We start from the raw sequence: 16,188 nt of genomic DNA on the forward strand, positions 1-16,188 counted from the left end.
AGTGCACTTCTTCACTACTCAGGTCAGAGACCAGGAGAGATGCTGTTGGAGAGAGCAGGGAGCTCCAACCAGGAGGCTTCTAGATGGTGACCACTATGTCTCACCTGATAACTGGGCACAGAGCCGTTCACACTTCAGATTCCAAAAGCAAACACAGGTGGGTGTCCCTGGAGGTCACATGCATTTAAATCTCCAAAAGAGTTTAAGCTGTATTTTATTTTATTTTTTAAACATTTAATCTTTAGTTGTAGGTGGACACAATACCTTTAATTTTTATGTGGTGCTGGGGATCGAACTTAGTGCCTTACGCAGGCTAGGCGAGCGCTGATCCTCTGAGCCACAACTGCAGCCCCTAACCTAAGCTCTATTTTAAACAAAAGAAATCTTATTTTGTAACTTGGACTGGGACCTAAGGGCCAAGCTGTGGTGTCTGTTTCTTCCTGTGGGGTGTGGGTCACTGTGAGAGATTTAGCACCCATCGTATGCATGCATGTCCACACATATTCTGTGTAATTCAACACTAATAAGAGGTTTGATTTTAAATTTAAATTAGGAGAGAAAAAAATCAGCATCTGTCAGGCACCTCTTGTTTGCCATAGAACCTCTACGTCCCAAGTGATTGAATCTTGGAACCCACTCTGCCTGGTGATTTACTTATCTATCGCTGGATAAAAATACTCAATTTATTGGCTCATGATGAAGCTGGTAACCAATTCAGACTGGTTCAGCTGGGGTCTAATGCTGCATGTAATTAGCTCATGGTTGATAAGGTTGCTGAATTTCAGTGAATGAGCTGGCAATCTGAGCACTTTGATTCTCCTGCCCCCAAAAGTTCTCCCTCCCAAAGGCTCATGTGGGCTTGTTCCCATGACAGGGTTATGAAAGCCAAAGCCAAAGCATTCAGGGTTTTTTGATCCTTGGGACCCAAACAACATATTTCCATGATCACAGCTTTATATAGACCATGGCAAATAAGGAAAGCCCAGACTCGAGGTTTTGGAAAAACATTTTGCATTTTGTTTTTTTTTTTTTTTTTTTTTGGTACTGAGGATTGAACTTAGGGTCACTCAACCACTGAGCCACATCCCCAGCCCTATTTTGTATTTTATTTAGAAACAGGGTCTTAAGCCAGCTGAGGCTGGCTTTGAACTTGCAATTCTCCTAACTCAGTCTCCTGAGCCACTGGGATTACAGGCATGTGCCACCGTGTCCAGCTAAACATTCTGCATTTTGACATGTGTCAGAGTAAAAGCAAACCATCAAGGTTGTGGGTAAAGTTGAGACTGAAGAATTGCCTGCATTTTAACAGTTGGTACCATTCTGCATTTTCTTATAAATGAGGCTTATAAAACTTTAAAATATTTTTTTTAAATTGTTGGACACAATACTTTTATTTCACTCATTTATTTTTATGTGGTGCTGAGGATGGAACCCAGGGTCTCGCATGTGTAAGGTGAGTGCTGTACCGCTGAGCCACCACCCCAGCCCCTTAAATAACTTTTTAACGTAAAGGAATGTTTCCAAGCCCCATGAGTTTTAAAGACTTGTGCTGGGATTCAGGATCCACTCTGCCTGAATACAAACTCAAACTAATGATTTATCCTTTCTTCTTCTCTTAGGTCTCAAATAGTGACACTTATTCACAAAATCAGCTCTAGATCAACATCTACTGCTCTTTTCTCAGTGGGAAGAATATGCTCATGTGAATTTTTCTGGAGATTGGTGGGACACATTCAGACTTGAGGGCAAGGAATTAATCTGAATATGTTAATAGAGAATTATCTATACACACACACAGACTCTCTCTCTCTCTCTCTCTCTCTCTCTCTCTCTCTGTGTGTGTGTGTGTGTGTGTCACACTTACACACACACACACGTACATATCCATATATAAATTTCAATAAAATAAATACTGACAGAAACCAGTATGTGGGGATTACAAATAAAAAATAAAGAAAAAAGGAGAGTGCTGGGGCTATGGCTCAGAGGTAGAGCACTCACCTAGCATGTGTGAGGCACTGGGTTCTGTCCTCAGCACCAGGTAAAAATAAATAAAATAAAGGTCCATTGACATCTAAAAAATATTTTTTAAAAATTGAGAGAGAAGGAGGAGGAGGGAGGAGGAGGAGGAGGAGGAGGAGGAGGGGGGGGAGGAGGAGGAGGAGAGGGAGGAGGAGGAGAAAAGAATTTTCTGAGAAAAATAAGTTCATAACCGTGAGGCATTAAGTAATATATGAGTGAGGTAATTCATTATGTCCCCTTCCAGAATCCAAATTTATTCCCAAGTACACTGATCCTTGAGACCCTGTTATGTACCCCTTTTGGCTCAGGAGAACAATTGTCCCTGGCATTTAAGTGGCCTGTCCCCCCAGGCCCTGAGGGTATTGCTGGCCTGCATTAGGGGGTTACCAATAGGTAGTGCAGGACATTGTTGGGCATTTGCAGGACACAGTGGCGTCTACAAGTCCACCTGCAATGACATCGGGGTCTCTCCGCGGATGCCTGCACAGCAGCTGAAGTCCTGGATCCACGCAATGTCTGTAGCTGACCAGGGACCACAGCCCACAGGAGGCTCTCCAAGATCCCTGCCTGGCCTCTCCTCCTGTCCCCTTCACCACTGTGTGACGGAACTGCAGGCAAAATTTTAAGGACTTTGGTTAGTAGTGATTGAGGCTAGATATGAAAAGGAGACTTCTTTAATCGATCATTGTAATTTTCCAATACAGTTAGCTTAACCTAACAATTTAGAAAGGACCCTCAATCTCTTCCTAGAGGTCTTAAGTTATCTCTACATTTCAGAATATTATTCTTTAATGAGGTGCCTCTGAAAATATGATTAAGGTTACTTCCCAGGGTAGGGAGTAGTATACAAATCCTACCATATTTTTTATGGATCATAGGTCCAGTCAGAGAACTTACTTATCAATGAATTTCCAACAAAGTTTGTAGCTTTTATTGCTTAAAACCAAGGTATGACTTGACTTTGGAGAACATAAATTCTAATGAAATGCTTCTTCCAAATCTTACAACTATGCAACAAACAAAATATGCAGCGATCAGCAGTGTCTGGGAATCAATCAGATTCAGTCTCCAAGGAGAATTGTCAAAATTGGGTTCTAAGTCAGCCGTTTAATATATTTAGTGTTAAATCAGGATGTGAATTTATTCACCAAAAATTAATCCTTGCCTTAAACAGCAAGAATCATTAGGCAATAAAGACCTTCCTTAAAGAAAATAAACTTAATATTTTATAGGTCTTTATCATGTCAAAAATATGGAAAAATTTTAGCTCACATCAGCATAGTAAAATCAGGCAAATAGTCTGAAATATCCTGGAATTAATCAGTTAAAATTTTTATAGTCAGTCCAGTACATTAAAAAATGTCATTTTTAATTGTTTTAACTTTCTATACCTGTCTAGATAATGATGCAAAGTTTTTCCTATGTAGGAAAATTTTTCTATCATTAAAATCTAGAATATAAAGTTCTTGTTTTACCCAAAGATGATTTATTTCTTCTTCTGAGGACCTCTAGTGTACTTCCTTTCTGTTGAAGCATCTTCTTTTTCTTTTAGAATTTTTCCTGGTTGTACTTTGGAACAATTTCTAAAAACCTTAGAATGTAAACAAATTATTGTACATTGATAAGAAGAAATATCTCAATGAAAATATAAAGTTATTGGATATTTCTGTTAACAGAATTTTGTTTATCATCTTATAAAGTTTCTACAATAATTTGAGAGTTCAAGATTACTCAATGGTTGTTTTATCTCTTGAAAGCAAATTTATAGTGAAATCTATTTATCTCAAATATCTGTAAGTAAAAGGCAGAGCATTAGATAAATGCATGTATAAGAAATATACAAATCGTGTTCTCTATTGAGAAATAATTAGATAAATATATAGTAATTAAACATAGGCATGTTAATTATTTTATGGATTAACAACTATAGGTTATTTAAATATCTAGAAAAAAATATATATTAAGAATTAGGGCATAATTTAAGTTTTCTTAACTTTATGTATCCACGTGGTTCTTCAGGTATTTGGATCATTTCAATTTATTCTTAACTAGGAGTGCATGCTTATATGGGTCATGGCATGATGTAGCTGAAATACGATCTTTGTATATATACATTTACTCATTTCTTGTAATTTTATAGTCAGGAATAAGAATAAGGGTTTCTTGATTTTCATAGGAACATTGCCGCCTTTTGTTCCTGCGATGTAAATGCATCCCTATAACCTTCAAAATTAAAAGCAAAATAGAAAGCATATATATTTCTTATAATTGTCATATTACCTATCCAACATTTCTTCATAATACAGCCATAAAGAAAAAAATTAGGTTATTTGGCTTTGAAAATAAGTTAGGCTCAGGGCTGCAACTTAGAAACCTGTGGAATTAGATTTTGCCTGAAAAAGATATTTCTTTAGCATTTGTAGGTGGGCATTCTTAACACTGCAGGCTCTGTGCAGTTGCAGCAGCAGGTCTGGGTGAAACTGGAAGTGCAGGTTAGTGGCTGGAAGGCAGAACTGGAAATTTTGAGTGACATTGGAAGAACCAATGAGAAGCCCGTGAACATGCGGGAGGCGGGACCAGGAAGCCAGTCAACAGGCCAGGCTTGGGGCGTTACCATGGTGACCCTAGCTGGTTGCATTCCATTGTCTGTGTTTCCTGGAGGCGGCAGGATCCTCTGGTGGGCAGTGGCTGCCTTGTCTCTGTGACCTGCACTTGTAGCCTGTGTTCTCCTGTCTTTGTACCTTCCCTTGCAGCACGTGGGACTTTAAAAGTGAGCTTTAACAGCAGACGCCAGTGTTCCTACCAGATCTTAAGGCAGTCTGCCCTTGGCACCCAGGCCAGGTTGTTTAAGGGTTAAAGCACTGCTGGCTGGGGGTCTAGTACAGACCCCATAGGGAGCAGCAGCTAAATTGTCCCCAGCAGCTGAGTCACAGCCACTGTGATCCATAGGACAGGAATGTAGCAAAGAGGTTCAGGATAAACCTTGTGAGTCTTCACAAAAACAAGAGAAAATAAAATTCACTTCTCTAACAGGTAAAGAATCCTTGTATCAAGTCTCATCACAAGTTTCCCCCCTTTTCTCCCTCTCCAAGCTCAGACTCTAGTACATGAACCCAAAAAACCTTTACCTAATATTATTTCAAAATATAAAGATTCACAAAAACAAACCAAGAGAGTCCACAGAAGCGCTTTGCCCATGGGAGAGGACTGAACTTAACAACATGTCCCATTAGCCATCTTAATAACTCTTTGCATTTATTTAGGGTCTCTAAAATTGTAAAAATGATTTTTTTTTCTTTCTACAGACAAAATATTCCCAAACATTAAATAGTTTAACTTCGGGGCTGGGGAGGTGGCTCAAGTGGTAGCACGCTCGCCTGGCATGCGTGCGGCCCGGGTTTGATCCTCAGCACCACATACCAACAAAGATGTTGTGTCCGCTGAGAACTAAAAAATAAATATTAGAAAATTCTCTCTCTCTCTCTCTCTCTCTCTCTCTCTCTCACTCTCTCTTTAAAAAAGAAAAAAAAGTTTAACGTCACAGATTTTTTTTCTGCCTAATTCACTTACTTTCTACAATTCAGCCCACAATACTCTGCAATTCAAAGCAAGATTAACTTCTAGAGAGAAATTCCAACTACACTACATTTCCACAAATCACCCTGGAATGCCCCTACAGGCCACCAATTGTCCAGTCTCATACTAAAACACTCAGGGTCACTCCAGGTGAACTGGGCTGCACGAAACAACCACACAGAGACAGAGAAATGACTTTTTCTTTGGGTCCTGTGATGGCTTCTATGACCTTAGGGGTCGGGGAAGAGAGAAAAAAAGAGAGGAGAGGAGAGGAGAGGAGAGGAGAGGAGGGAGAGAGAGAGAGAGAGAGAGAGAGAGAGAGAGAGGGAGGGAGGGAGGGAGGGGGGGAGATCACCTGCTGACCCCTTTTATTGGGAAAAACCTATTCAAATGAGGCAAGGGGTCAGGGGTCAGGGGGTTGGGTCTAGCTCCTGATGTCTGCTGTCAGCAGGTTGACTGACATCTGGGGAGGCCACGCCCATCTCATGAGCTGTGTGGGGACCATGGCAGAGCAAGCAAAAACATCAGAGGGAGCCCCCCCTAAAGAGAAGGGCCACATGGCCTCAGTCCACCCTGTGCGCTCAGTGCTCATGTTTCTCGCACACAGCCCAGGGCTGGCTGGCCACATGTCCACACTCTTGTCACTCAAGGCTAAGGGGCGCTGGGTTCCTATGTGGCAGCTCCTGACTCCCCTCCCCTCAAAAGGTGAGGTGCTGGTCTTAGTCTCCATTATTTCTGCGGGTCTGTTAGAATTCCCTTGGGTGTGGTGTCCTGCTGTGGCCCACTGCCCCATGGCCCTGTGAGTGGCATAGGACCTCAACATGTAGGTACCCATCTGCAGTATCCAGATGAAATTGTTGGGAATGGCATTCCTGGGAACTGTGCAGACAGTGAGAGAGGGTGGACTAGGAGATTCAGGCTCCTGATGGCGCAGGAGCAGTAGGGCAGGAAACGGGGGTCTGGACACCAAGACCCTGAAGCAACACTTGATTAGTGGTTGCACAGCCCAGAAGGATGTTCCCAAAGTCTGAGCCCCGAGCAATGCACGGATTTCACTTTTATACATAAGCTTATTTTGGGTACATCAAGGCAATGGAGTTGGTGCCTTCTATTGAGGGCAGAGTGTCCACTCCTTTCTGGTGCAAGCTTGGTAACAGCCTTGGGACTCTCAGCTCAAGCAGCTTAGGGTCTTTGACTGTGCTGAGCTTGGAGGGACTGTCCCCATTGCTTGGTCTCCTGCCTGTGCTGCTGTGGTTTTCTTCTGTAGGTGTCTGTTAGCGACCCGAAGTCTCTGTGGGTGAACAGCAGTAACCAGGGCTGCTGGGGCAGCAGAGAAGCCAAGGGCTGTCAGCGCTCAAGTTAATCTGCCCAATTTCCTGTTTCTCAGGTGCTTGTTGTATTGTGTTTTGAAGCTGAACTCCCCGTGGGAGCCGGGAGTGGGGTGAGTGTGTGTGTGTGTGTGTGTGTGTGTGTGTGTGTGTGTGTGTGTGAGAGAAAGGAGCTGTGAGCTGGGCTATTTCGACATGCAAACCCCAGGATTGGCAGTGCAGACTGTCTCAGGCAGACCCAGAGGCTATTCAGCCAAGGGAACTGGAATGGTGACCAGTCACCCAGGGAGCTTAGACTCCAATACCTCCATGCAAAACTGGCAGGAACTTAGACCAGGTGCTCAGAATGCAAATTCCAGGCCCAAACCAGCTCAGGAATTGAGCAGATGCCACTGAGAGATCCAAAGTGAGCCCCCCGAGACTCGGAGAATCTGGCATGGATGTCTGGCTCCCAGGCCATGTGGCCTGGTGTCATTACAGATCAGAGAGGCCAAAAAGAGTCCATGTCCACCTCCCCCAGCCCACTGAATGGCAGGGACAGTGGCTAGGAGAAGACCAAGACTGAGCTCAGGTGGGAATGAGCTTTGCTGGGGGTGGTTCAGGTGCGAGAGGCCAGAGCTTCCCAGCTCCCCTCCCCTCCCCTCCATCAGCCTCCAGCAAGACCTCCCTGGGGATGGGAGGAGCAGGACAGGCCTAGGGACAGAGAGGTCAGGACTGCAAACTGCAGTTGCCTGCCTGGCCAGACAGGCTGTGCCCCACCACCCACACTCCACTCAATCACTGAAGCCAGATTTACAGATAGGTAGTTAGCTAGGGTAATTAGGCAAATGGAGCCTAATATAGAGTAAGATAAAAAAATGGAGAACATTATGGAGAAAGGAGTCCAGGAACCAGAGCAGCACTTGGGGATATTGAAATGTTACTGTCCCTAAGGCCTGGAACCCATCCTAAGGGACTGTTCATGAAGCAGCTCCCAGCAAACAGGGAGGTGCTCAATTACTCCTCCAGCCCACCTGTCCCTACCTTTTGGCCTTCCCACCTGCATTCTGTCACTGCAGGATAGAGGGAGGCAAAGGACAGGAGTGTGGCAAAGCTGAAAGAAGACCTTAGCTATAAAAAAGGGATCCATGGATTCCGCCTTTCAGGTTCCCTTCTTCCTTCAGGGAGAAGTCTTCTCTGCTGTGCTTTGGTGAAGCCTTCCACTGTCCACTGTGCCCTTGCCCAGGTGGCTTCTCTGGTGTTATACTCCAGGATTCGGGGAGCAAGGCGTCTCGCCAGTCAACTGAGGTCAAATCAGCACTGAGCAAAGCCACCGCAGGGAGAAGAGGAACAGGGTGGGTGGAGAAAAGGGAGCTCAGGGCTCTGGAACAGCTTTGCCCCCATCTAAAGAAAACACACACACACACACACACACACACACACACACACACAAACACACAAAACCTTCAGTATGTCCAAACAGCAGAGCCATGAAGGGTCAGCTCTGTTCCCACGGGCTGTGCCCAGGGGAGTCAGGCACCCAGGGGAGACAGGCCAGGCACCTTCTGCACCTCCTCCATCAACCAGCCAAGAAGGGGCTCTAAGGACCCTAAAGGCTGTTTGGCACAAGCAGCAGAAGGAAAGAAAGGGGGGAAGGTGGGGGAGAGAGAGAGAAAACAGAGAGAGGAGGGAGAGGGAGGGAGGAGGGGTTTTCACTAGAAAAACTAGGGAGAACAGGAACACGTCTCAACATTGTAAAAGCTATCTATGCTAAAGCCCCAGGCCAACATCATTCTAAATGGAGAATAATTGAAAACATTTCCTCTAAAAACTGGAACCAGACAGGGATGCCCTCTTTCACCACTTCTATTTTACATAGTTCTTGAAACACTGGCCGCAGCAATAAAGAAATTAAAGGGACACAGAGTGGAAAAGAAGAACTCAAATTAGCACTATTTGCCTATGATAGGATTCTATACTTAGAAGACCCCAAAAATTCCACCAGAAAACTTCTAGAACTAGTAAATGAATTCAACAAAGTAGCAGGATATAAAATCAAAGACATCAAAAGCAACTCTGTATTTCAGTGACAAGTCCTCTAAAAGGGAAATGAGGAAAACTACTTCATTTACAATAGCCTCAATAAAAAATAAAATACTTGGGAATAAACCTAATGAAAGAGGTGAAAGACTTCTACAATGAAAATTATAGAACACTAAAGAAAGAAATTAAAGAAGACCTGCGAAGATGAAAAGATCCCCTTTGTTCCTGGATAGATATAATTAATATGGTCAAAATGACCATACTACCAAAAGCACTATACAGATTTAATGCAATTCCAATCAAAATCCCAATGACATTCCTCATAGAAATAGGTCTGGAAAAATAAGAGACCCAGAATAGCTAAAGCAATCCTTAGCAGGAAGAGTGAAGCAGGTGGCATCACTATACCAGACCTTAAACTATACTACAGAGCCATAGTAACAAAAACAGCATGGTATTGGCACCAAAACAGACTGGTAGACCAATGGTACAGAGTAGAGAACACAAGAGACCAACCAACAAAATCAGAGTTATTTTATATCAGACAAAAGTGCCAAAAACATGCATTGGAGCAAAGATAGCCTCTTCAACAAATGGTGCTGGGAAAACTGGAAATCCACATGCAGCAAAATGATATTAAACCCCTATCTCTCAACATGCACAAAACTCAACTCAAAGTGGACCATGGACCTCGGAATTAATCCAGAGACGCTGAGTCTAATAGAAGAAAAAGTAGGCCCTAGTCTTCATCATGTGGGATTAGGCCCCAACTTCCTTAATAAGCTCATATAGGACAAGAATTAAAATAAAAAATTCATAAATGGGATGGATCTAAATTAAAAAGCTTCTTCTCAGCAAAAGAAATGAAATGAAGAGAGAACCAACATCTTGGAAGTAAATTTTCACCACACACACGAACAGAGGGTGCACACACACAACACACACACACACACACACACACACACACACACACACATTCTTCATCTCCTTTAGTAAATATAGCACAATACCCCAAAAAGTCATCTCCAGTTGTGTGAAAAGAAGTCACATGACTCTACTGCAGAGCAGGAAGGCCCAGGTGCGAACCCCTTACAGAAACACAGTGTTTGTTTATTTGTTGTACTGGGGAATAAACTCAGGAGCGCTAAACCACTGAGCCACCTCCCCAGCCCTATTTTGGATTTTAGTTGGACACCGTGTCTCACTGGGTTGCTTAGCACCTTGCTTTTGCTGAGGCTGCTTTGAACCTGCAATTCTCCTGCTTCAGCTTCCCAAGTCAGTGGGATGACAGGCGTGTGCCAGCACATCTGGCTCCCAGTTATTTTGAGACAGGGTCTTTCTAAATTACTGGGCTGGTCTCCAAATTGCCATCCCTCTGCGTCAGCCTCCTGAGTCACTAGAAGTGGAGATGTGTCCTACCACACTCTCCAGGAAATGGATTTAACAAGATCACATGAACCCAATCTCCTTGTCAGAAACTCAGAAATGCATTGTGAGCATCTTGCAAATGATTCAGAGATAGAAACTGTTATGTACCTATATTTATCTAGAAAGAGGAAAATAGATAAAACAAGTTAATGAAATAGTAATTTGGGGGGAATATTTCCTAGGGATTCTCTGCACTACTGTTACAAATCTTCTATAAATCCAAAATTGTCAAAATAGAACATTTTTGAAAGAAAAAATGAATTTTTAAAACATCACCAAGTAACAGCATACTTGTTAATCATATCAGTTTTATTATGAGTGTTGTATTGTAGTTATCTAGCATGTTCTGACTTGTAGAAAATATTAAAAAATCATGAATGATGACACATGTTAGCAATTCACTTTAAAATGCTTCAGTGGGCAAGAGTACTTTATACCAGAATCTGCAAATTCAGTATTATTTTCCAAAATTGTATAATCAAAGAGAAAAGCCAAAAATCATTAAGCAAATGCTGTTTCTGATAAGTCAGTGCTTTGGATTAAAATTACAAAAATTTTACAAAGACTGTATGTGTGATGGTACTATAATAATTCTAACACAGTAACACATTAATGAATGGATTTCTCCCTGGAAACACACTCAATCAACATAACCAGCATATCAAAATAGCATTGTCTAAATCTCTAGATCCACATTCAGTGATATATATAATATAAATAATTCATCATTAATGTGACATTTAGGATCCACCAAATTTGTGTTGATCATTTGGTTGTTCGAATGAAGCTTAAATGCTAGCATTTAGACAGTTTGAAAACACATATCTCAATAAAAACTGGTTTGCATTTGCACTTCAAATTTTCTTGTAGATGTACATAAAGTTTCTTATTTTGAGAATTTCATCATGTATATGATACACACATCCACTTCCATAGTTTTTAACATCATACATTTCATCAAACAATCCAAGTATTATATCAAGAGTCTGAAAAACACAATATTAGCTTTCATATCATATTTTTTCTTAAAAATCTCTGTATATCCTTGTGATGTTTCCAAAAATAGATCTTGTCTTGGTTTATTAGTAATTCTTAAAGCAGAAGCTCCAGTGGATCAAGATTCAAATTCTGTAGCAAGTGGAGAGAAAAAGAATTACATTTTTGTCTCAAATATTTTATAAGCATCAATCAGTTAAAAAGTTGAGAACTTCTTATTGTTCACAAGAATGAAAAATAGATATGTATGTCCATAATACAGAATTACAATGAAAATCAATATGCCCATAGTATTACCTATAGTTATCATGACTATCAGAGATCTGGGCTTCCCACCCCTTATTCATAAACTTACACCATCTGCTAGGGTACTCTGGCAAGCACTAGGATGACAATATGGAGATGATAATGGACACCCCTCAACAGTCATGTATTATAGATTAAAAAGCAGGCAAGCAGGCAGTTGACATACAGATTCCTTGGCATTATGACAGGTATAAAACAGGACCCTATGGGGACACTGAGAAGGGACTTCTTTCCCAAATTTGTGTCAGTTTTGGAGGTCCTTTATTAGAGGTTATACATGAGTTGACACCTGAAGGATGAGGAGAAATTGTGTGAGAGAGAGAGAAGAGAAGAGGTACATGCAGACAATGAGAAGAGGAAGAACACTTGTAGAATCAGCAGTGGTCCAGTGTCACTAGAACTTAGAGTGCAGTGACAATATAGCAAGTGAGAAGAGAGAAGGCTTTGAATAACTTGACAAGAATCCAGTTGATTTGAGTATTTTAATTTCTTGCTGATCAGGAACATACCTCAATATTTTAAAGGCCATCTATGCTAAGCCCTAAATGGAGAAAAACTGAAGGCATTCCCTCTAAAAACTGGAACAAGACAGGGATGCCCTCTTTCACCACTTCTATTCAACATAGTTCTTGAATCTCTAGCCAGAGCAATTAGACCAATGAAAGAAATTAAAGGGATACATAGAGGAAAAGAAGAACTCAAATTATCACTATTTGCAGACAATATGATTCTATACCTAGAAGGCCCATAACATTTCACCAAAAATCTCCTAGAATTAAAAAATTAATTCAGCAAAGTAGCAGGATATAAAATCAACACCAATAAATCAAAGGCATTTCTGTATATCAGTGACAAGTCCTCTGAGAAGGAAATGAGAAACACTACCCCATTTACAACATCCTCAAAAGAACAACCAAAAAAAAAAAAAAAGGAAAGAAAGAAAAAACAAACAAACTTGGGAATCAACTTAATAAAAGAGGTGAAAGATTTACACAATGAAAACTACAGAACCCTAAAGAAGGAAATCAAAGAAGACCGTAGAAGATGGAAAGATCTACCTTGCTCTTGGATAGGCAGAATTAAAATTATCAAAATGACCATACAACAAAAAGCATTGTGCGGATTTAATGCAATTCTGATCAAAATCCTAACCCTTAAATATAGGCAACTAGAAAATAATAGTAAAGCTACAAAGATTTATTATTCAGTGAACCAATTCAAGAACTTAAAGAATATTCCTTGTAGATGTTTTCAAGCATTTACTGCTGCCATATATACATTCTACCCATCATCTGGATAGATTAAGCATTTGACACTGAGCCAAGTCAGAGCAACCACCACTGGGGAGAACAAGATAGCTGGGTTGGTGTTACCAGGACTTCAGGAGGATCCTGTCTGTTCCTTCTGTCATTCACAGGCCCCAACACTGACTATGGGAATATTTTTAACCACTTTGTAAGCTATACTTCCCTTCAACCCTGTGATGATCTTTCCCTTTCTCACAAGTATGACAATGTTGAGAGGAAAAAGTATAAAGGACATTTTGTCTCTAGGTACCATCTAAGGATAATATCAAAGATCAAAATTAAAAAGCAGTTCATCTACCAGGTGCCAGAATGTGCCCAGCGTGTAGTGATAGCAATATTGCACACATAGGGCTGAAGTTATAAGAGTCTAATAAACCAGATTACATACAGGAGAACACCAAGGGAAGAAAGTTTGATAGTTTGCTTCCAGATGTAATGCAAAGGTGGGTGAAAGATAAACTTCCTGGGCTAATATTTCAAAAGTACATTCATTTCCCAATATTACTTCCACAAATTAGATGGTCTAGTTAGCTTTTGCATGCTACTCATCTCAAAGTTATGCAGTAGAGACAAATTAAGGAGATTAAGTTGCTCTTTCAGTCTAGGTTTTGATGTACTTGTGGAACTTGGATTCATCTATATGGAAGTGTCTATATTTTTCCAGTTGTATTCCTTAGTTTTCAGTTCAGATTCCAGATTGCTAATTCTGAGCTCCATCTGAGTTTTTATTGAAGCAAAACCAGTCTGTCTTAACTGTTCTGAAACTTCCGGAGCTGCTGCCTGGGTCTAAAGAAAATTAAAAGAATATATCTTTAAAACAATTTATAACCCAAATAATTATTATATATTTATTTTGTTTAGTTCTGAGTCAAAAATTCAGACAGCAATTTTACATGTGTAGAAGATACTAGACTTTAAACTTTACTCATCAGTGCCAATTACATTAAACCTGAACTAAACATAATCGAGTTCTTCCTCTCCACCTTACCTCCTCATCCCCTGCCCACCCCTCCTCCCATCTCCCCCTCCTCCTCTCTATTGCAGATATAACCCAGGGCCTGGCACAGGCGGGGCAAGATATGTACCATCCAACTGTGATCACAGCCAGGAATCATTCTCATGTTAGTACTCAGATCATCCGATAATTTAAAGAATGATAGAATCAGTTCAATATAAAAACTGAAAAATTTAACCTAACAATTCAAGTATGTTATGTTTCTGCATCACATTTTTTCTTTTTCTCCTTGTAGTCTTATTTATGCCCACTATTATTAAATATCAAACGACTATCAGATGACAATCATTACTCAAAACAACTTTGCTCAATGATAGAGGATACACATATAACGAATATATCCAAAATACAATTTACAGGGAAGTGAGTTACAGCACATTACAGATAAATGATAAGATAGCCTGTAAAACCAGAAGTACTTGGTTTTGCTTCTCGTCTAAATCGCATCTTGCTGGTTGTTCAGTGCCTCCTTCCACTCGAGTGCCCTGTGTGTGTCTTGGGAAGTTTACTACATCTTCTTCCAGCTTCTTCTGATTCTTGTCTATTGTTTCAAATCTATCTTGGATACTTTTTAGAGAAAACAAGTTCTGCAAAAAACACTGGTAGTTTGCTTCCAGATGTAAATGTTTTGAAGATGCACTGTCCATCTTTGTAGTAAGATCATTTATCTGCATGAATAAAAAACACACTATCAAAATAAGATGCTGAAAATATTTGACACAAACTCAACAAATTTTACTTAAGTTCAATTGCAACAAAACAATCTATACCAGCATTGTGAGGAGTAGATTAAATTTCTATAATAGGATATATTAGCTTCTCAGTTGGTTGAGGATTACAGATCTATAAATCCCTATCCTGGCTACACAATGTTGGGGGAAACCTAGATTTTTTTCCCCATGCTGACAAAAGTGTGAGCATTCCACAGATAAACTCACTATTAGATTAAGTAAATTTAATTTTGTATTTAATCAATGAAATATAGTTAGAATAAAAGTCTTGACAGGTCAACCTATTAACAAAACTTATTGGTATGATATAAGGTAGTAACTTTGTGAAAACAACTGTTAGGCAAATATATTTTCCATTTGTTCTAGAATAGGTGTGAATATCAGATATTACTGACACCTTGAGTGGGTTTATATTTCTACAAGATAATCACCATGCAAACAATGTTGGTGACAGAAAAGTCAGAAAGTGCAAGAAAAATTTATTTTTATGTGAGCTCTGAGTAAAAGAGACCAAATGAGCAAAAATGGACAAGACAGAAAGCACAGTATGAGCAAGACAGAGAGATGATGAAATCAGCACAATTTTCGAAGACTACCAAGAGGCAGGGGAATAAGAATGTATCCACATGTTAACTTGTAAATACATGTTCCCAGCCATGTAGTACTGGTGTAGTCAAGAAGTGGAAGCATTTTAGGGTTCACTGATGATTGGCTAAGTGACATAGTCATAAAATAGAATTCTACTGGGCAACAGAAAGAAATAAAATAGTGATGCTTGCTACAACACAGAGGATCCCTGAAAACACTATTCTAAGTCAAAGAAACTGGTTAAAAAAAAGACCTGGTGTTTTATAAATCTATTTGTATGAACTATCCATTATGGAGTAATTTTAGAGTTAAAACTATAAACCAGTTTCCTCAACAAAATTCCCAATGTGCAAGAAGTAAAATCAGGAATCAGTAAATGGGGGCTGATAGTTCAGTGGTAGAGTGCTTGCTTAGCATCGAGAGCCACTGGGTTTGATCCTCAAATAAAAATAAAGATATTGTGTCCATCTACAACTACAAAAGAGTTCTTAAAAGGATCCATAAATGGGTTGGTATCAAACTAAAAATCTTCTTCACAGCTAAGAAAACCATTAAGAATATGAACAGAGCCTACAGATTGGAGAAAGTCTTTTCCACATGCACCTCAGATAGGGCATTAATCTGCAGGATATACAAATAATTTAAAATATTTAAAAAACAAAAAAAAAAAAAACCAAATAATCCAATCAATAAATGGACAAAGGAACTGACAGACACTTCACAGAAGAACATTGGCAAATGGTCCACAAATATATGAAAAAAAAAAGGTTCAACATCTCTAACAATTTGAGAAATGCAAATAAAACTGCACTGAGATTCCTTCTCTCTCTGGTCAGAATGGCAATTATCAAGAATGTTACAAATAATGA

At 40.1% G+C, this 16,188-nt stretch overlaps 1 long non-coding RNA gene across 1 annotated transcript; it reads right to left on the reverse strand.

Annotated features, from left to right (window-relative positions):
• Nucleotides 1-11,159: 11,159 nt before the first annotated feature.
• Nucleotides 11,160-14,604, reverse strand: LOC308640619. The gene is made up of 3 exons (XR_014020317.1): nucleotides 14,420-14,604; nucleotides 13,603-13,771; nucleotides 11,160-11,504 (listed from the first exon to the last, which is right to left on the reverse strand). It is a non-coding gene; the product is annotated as an uncharacterized lncRNA (long non-coding RNA).
• Nucleotides 14,605-16,188: the final 1,584 nt, after the last annotated feature.

Source organism: Spermophilus citellus (genome assembly GCF_964194105.1).
Source record: "Spermophilus citellus genome assembly, contig: SCAFFOLD_238, whole genome shotgun sequence".
Lineage (NCBI taxonomy): Eukaryota > Metazoa > Chordata > Mammalia > Rodentia > Sciuridae > Spermophilus > Spermophilus citellus.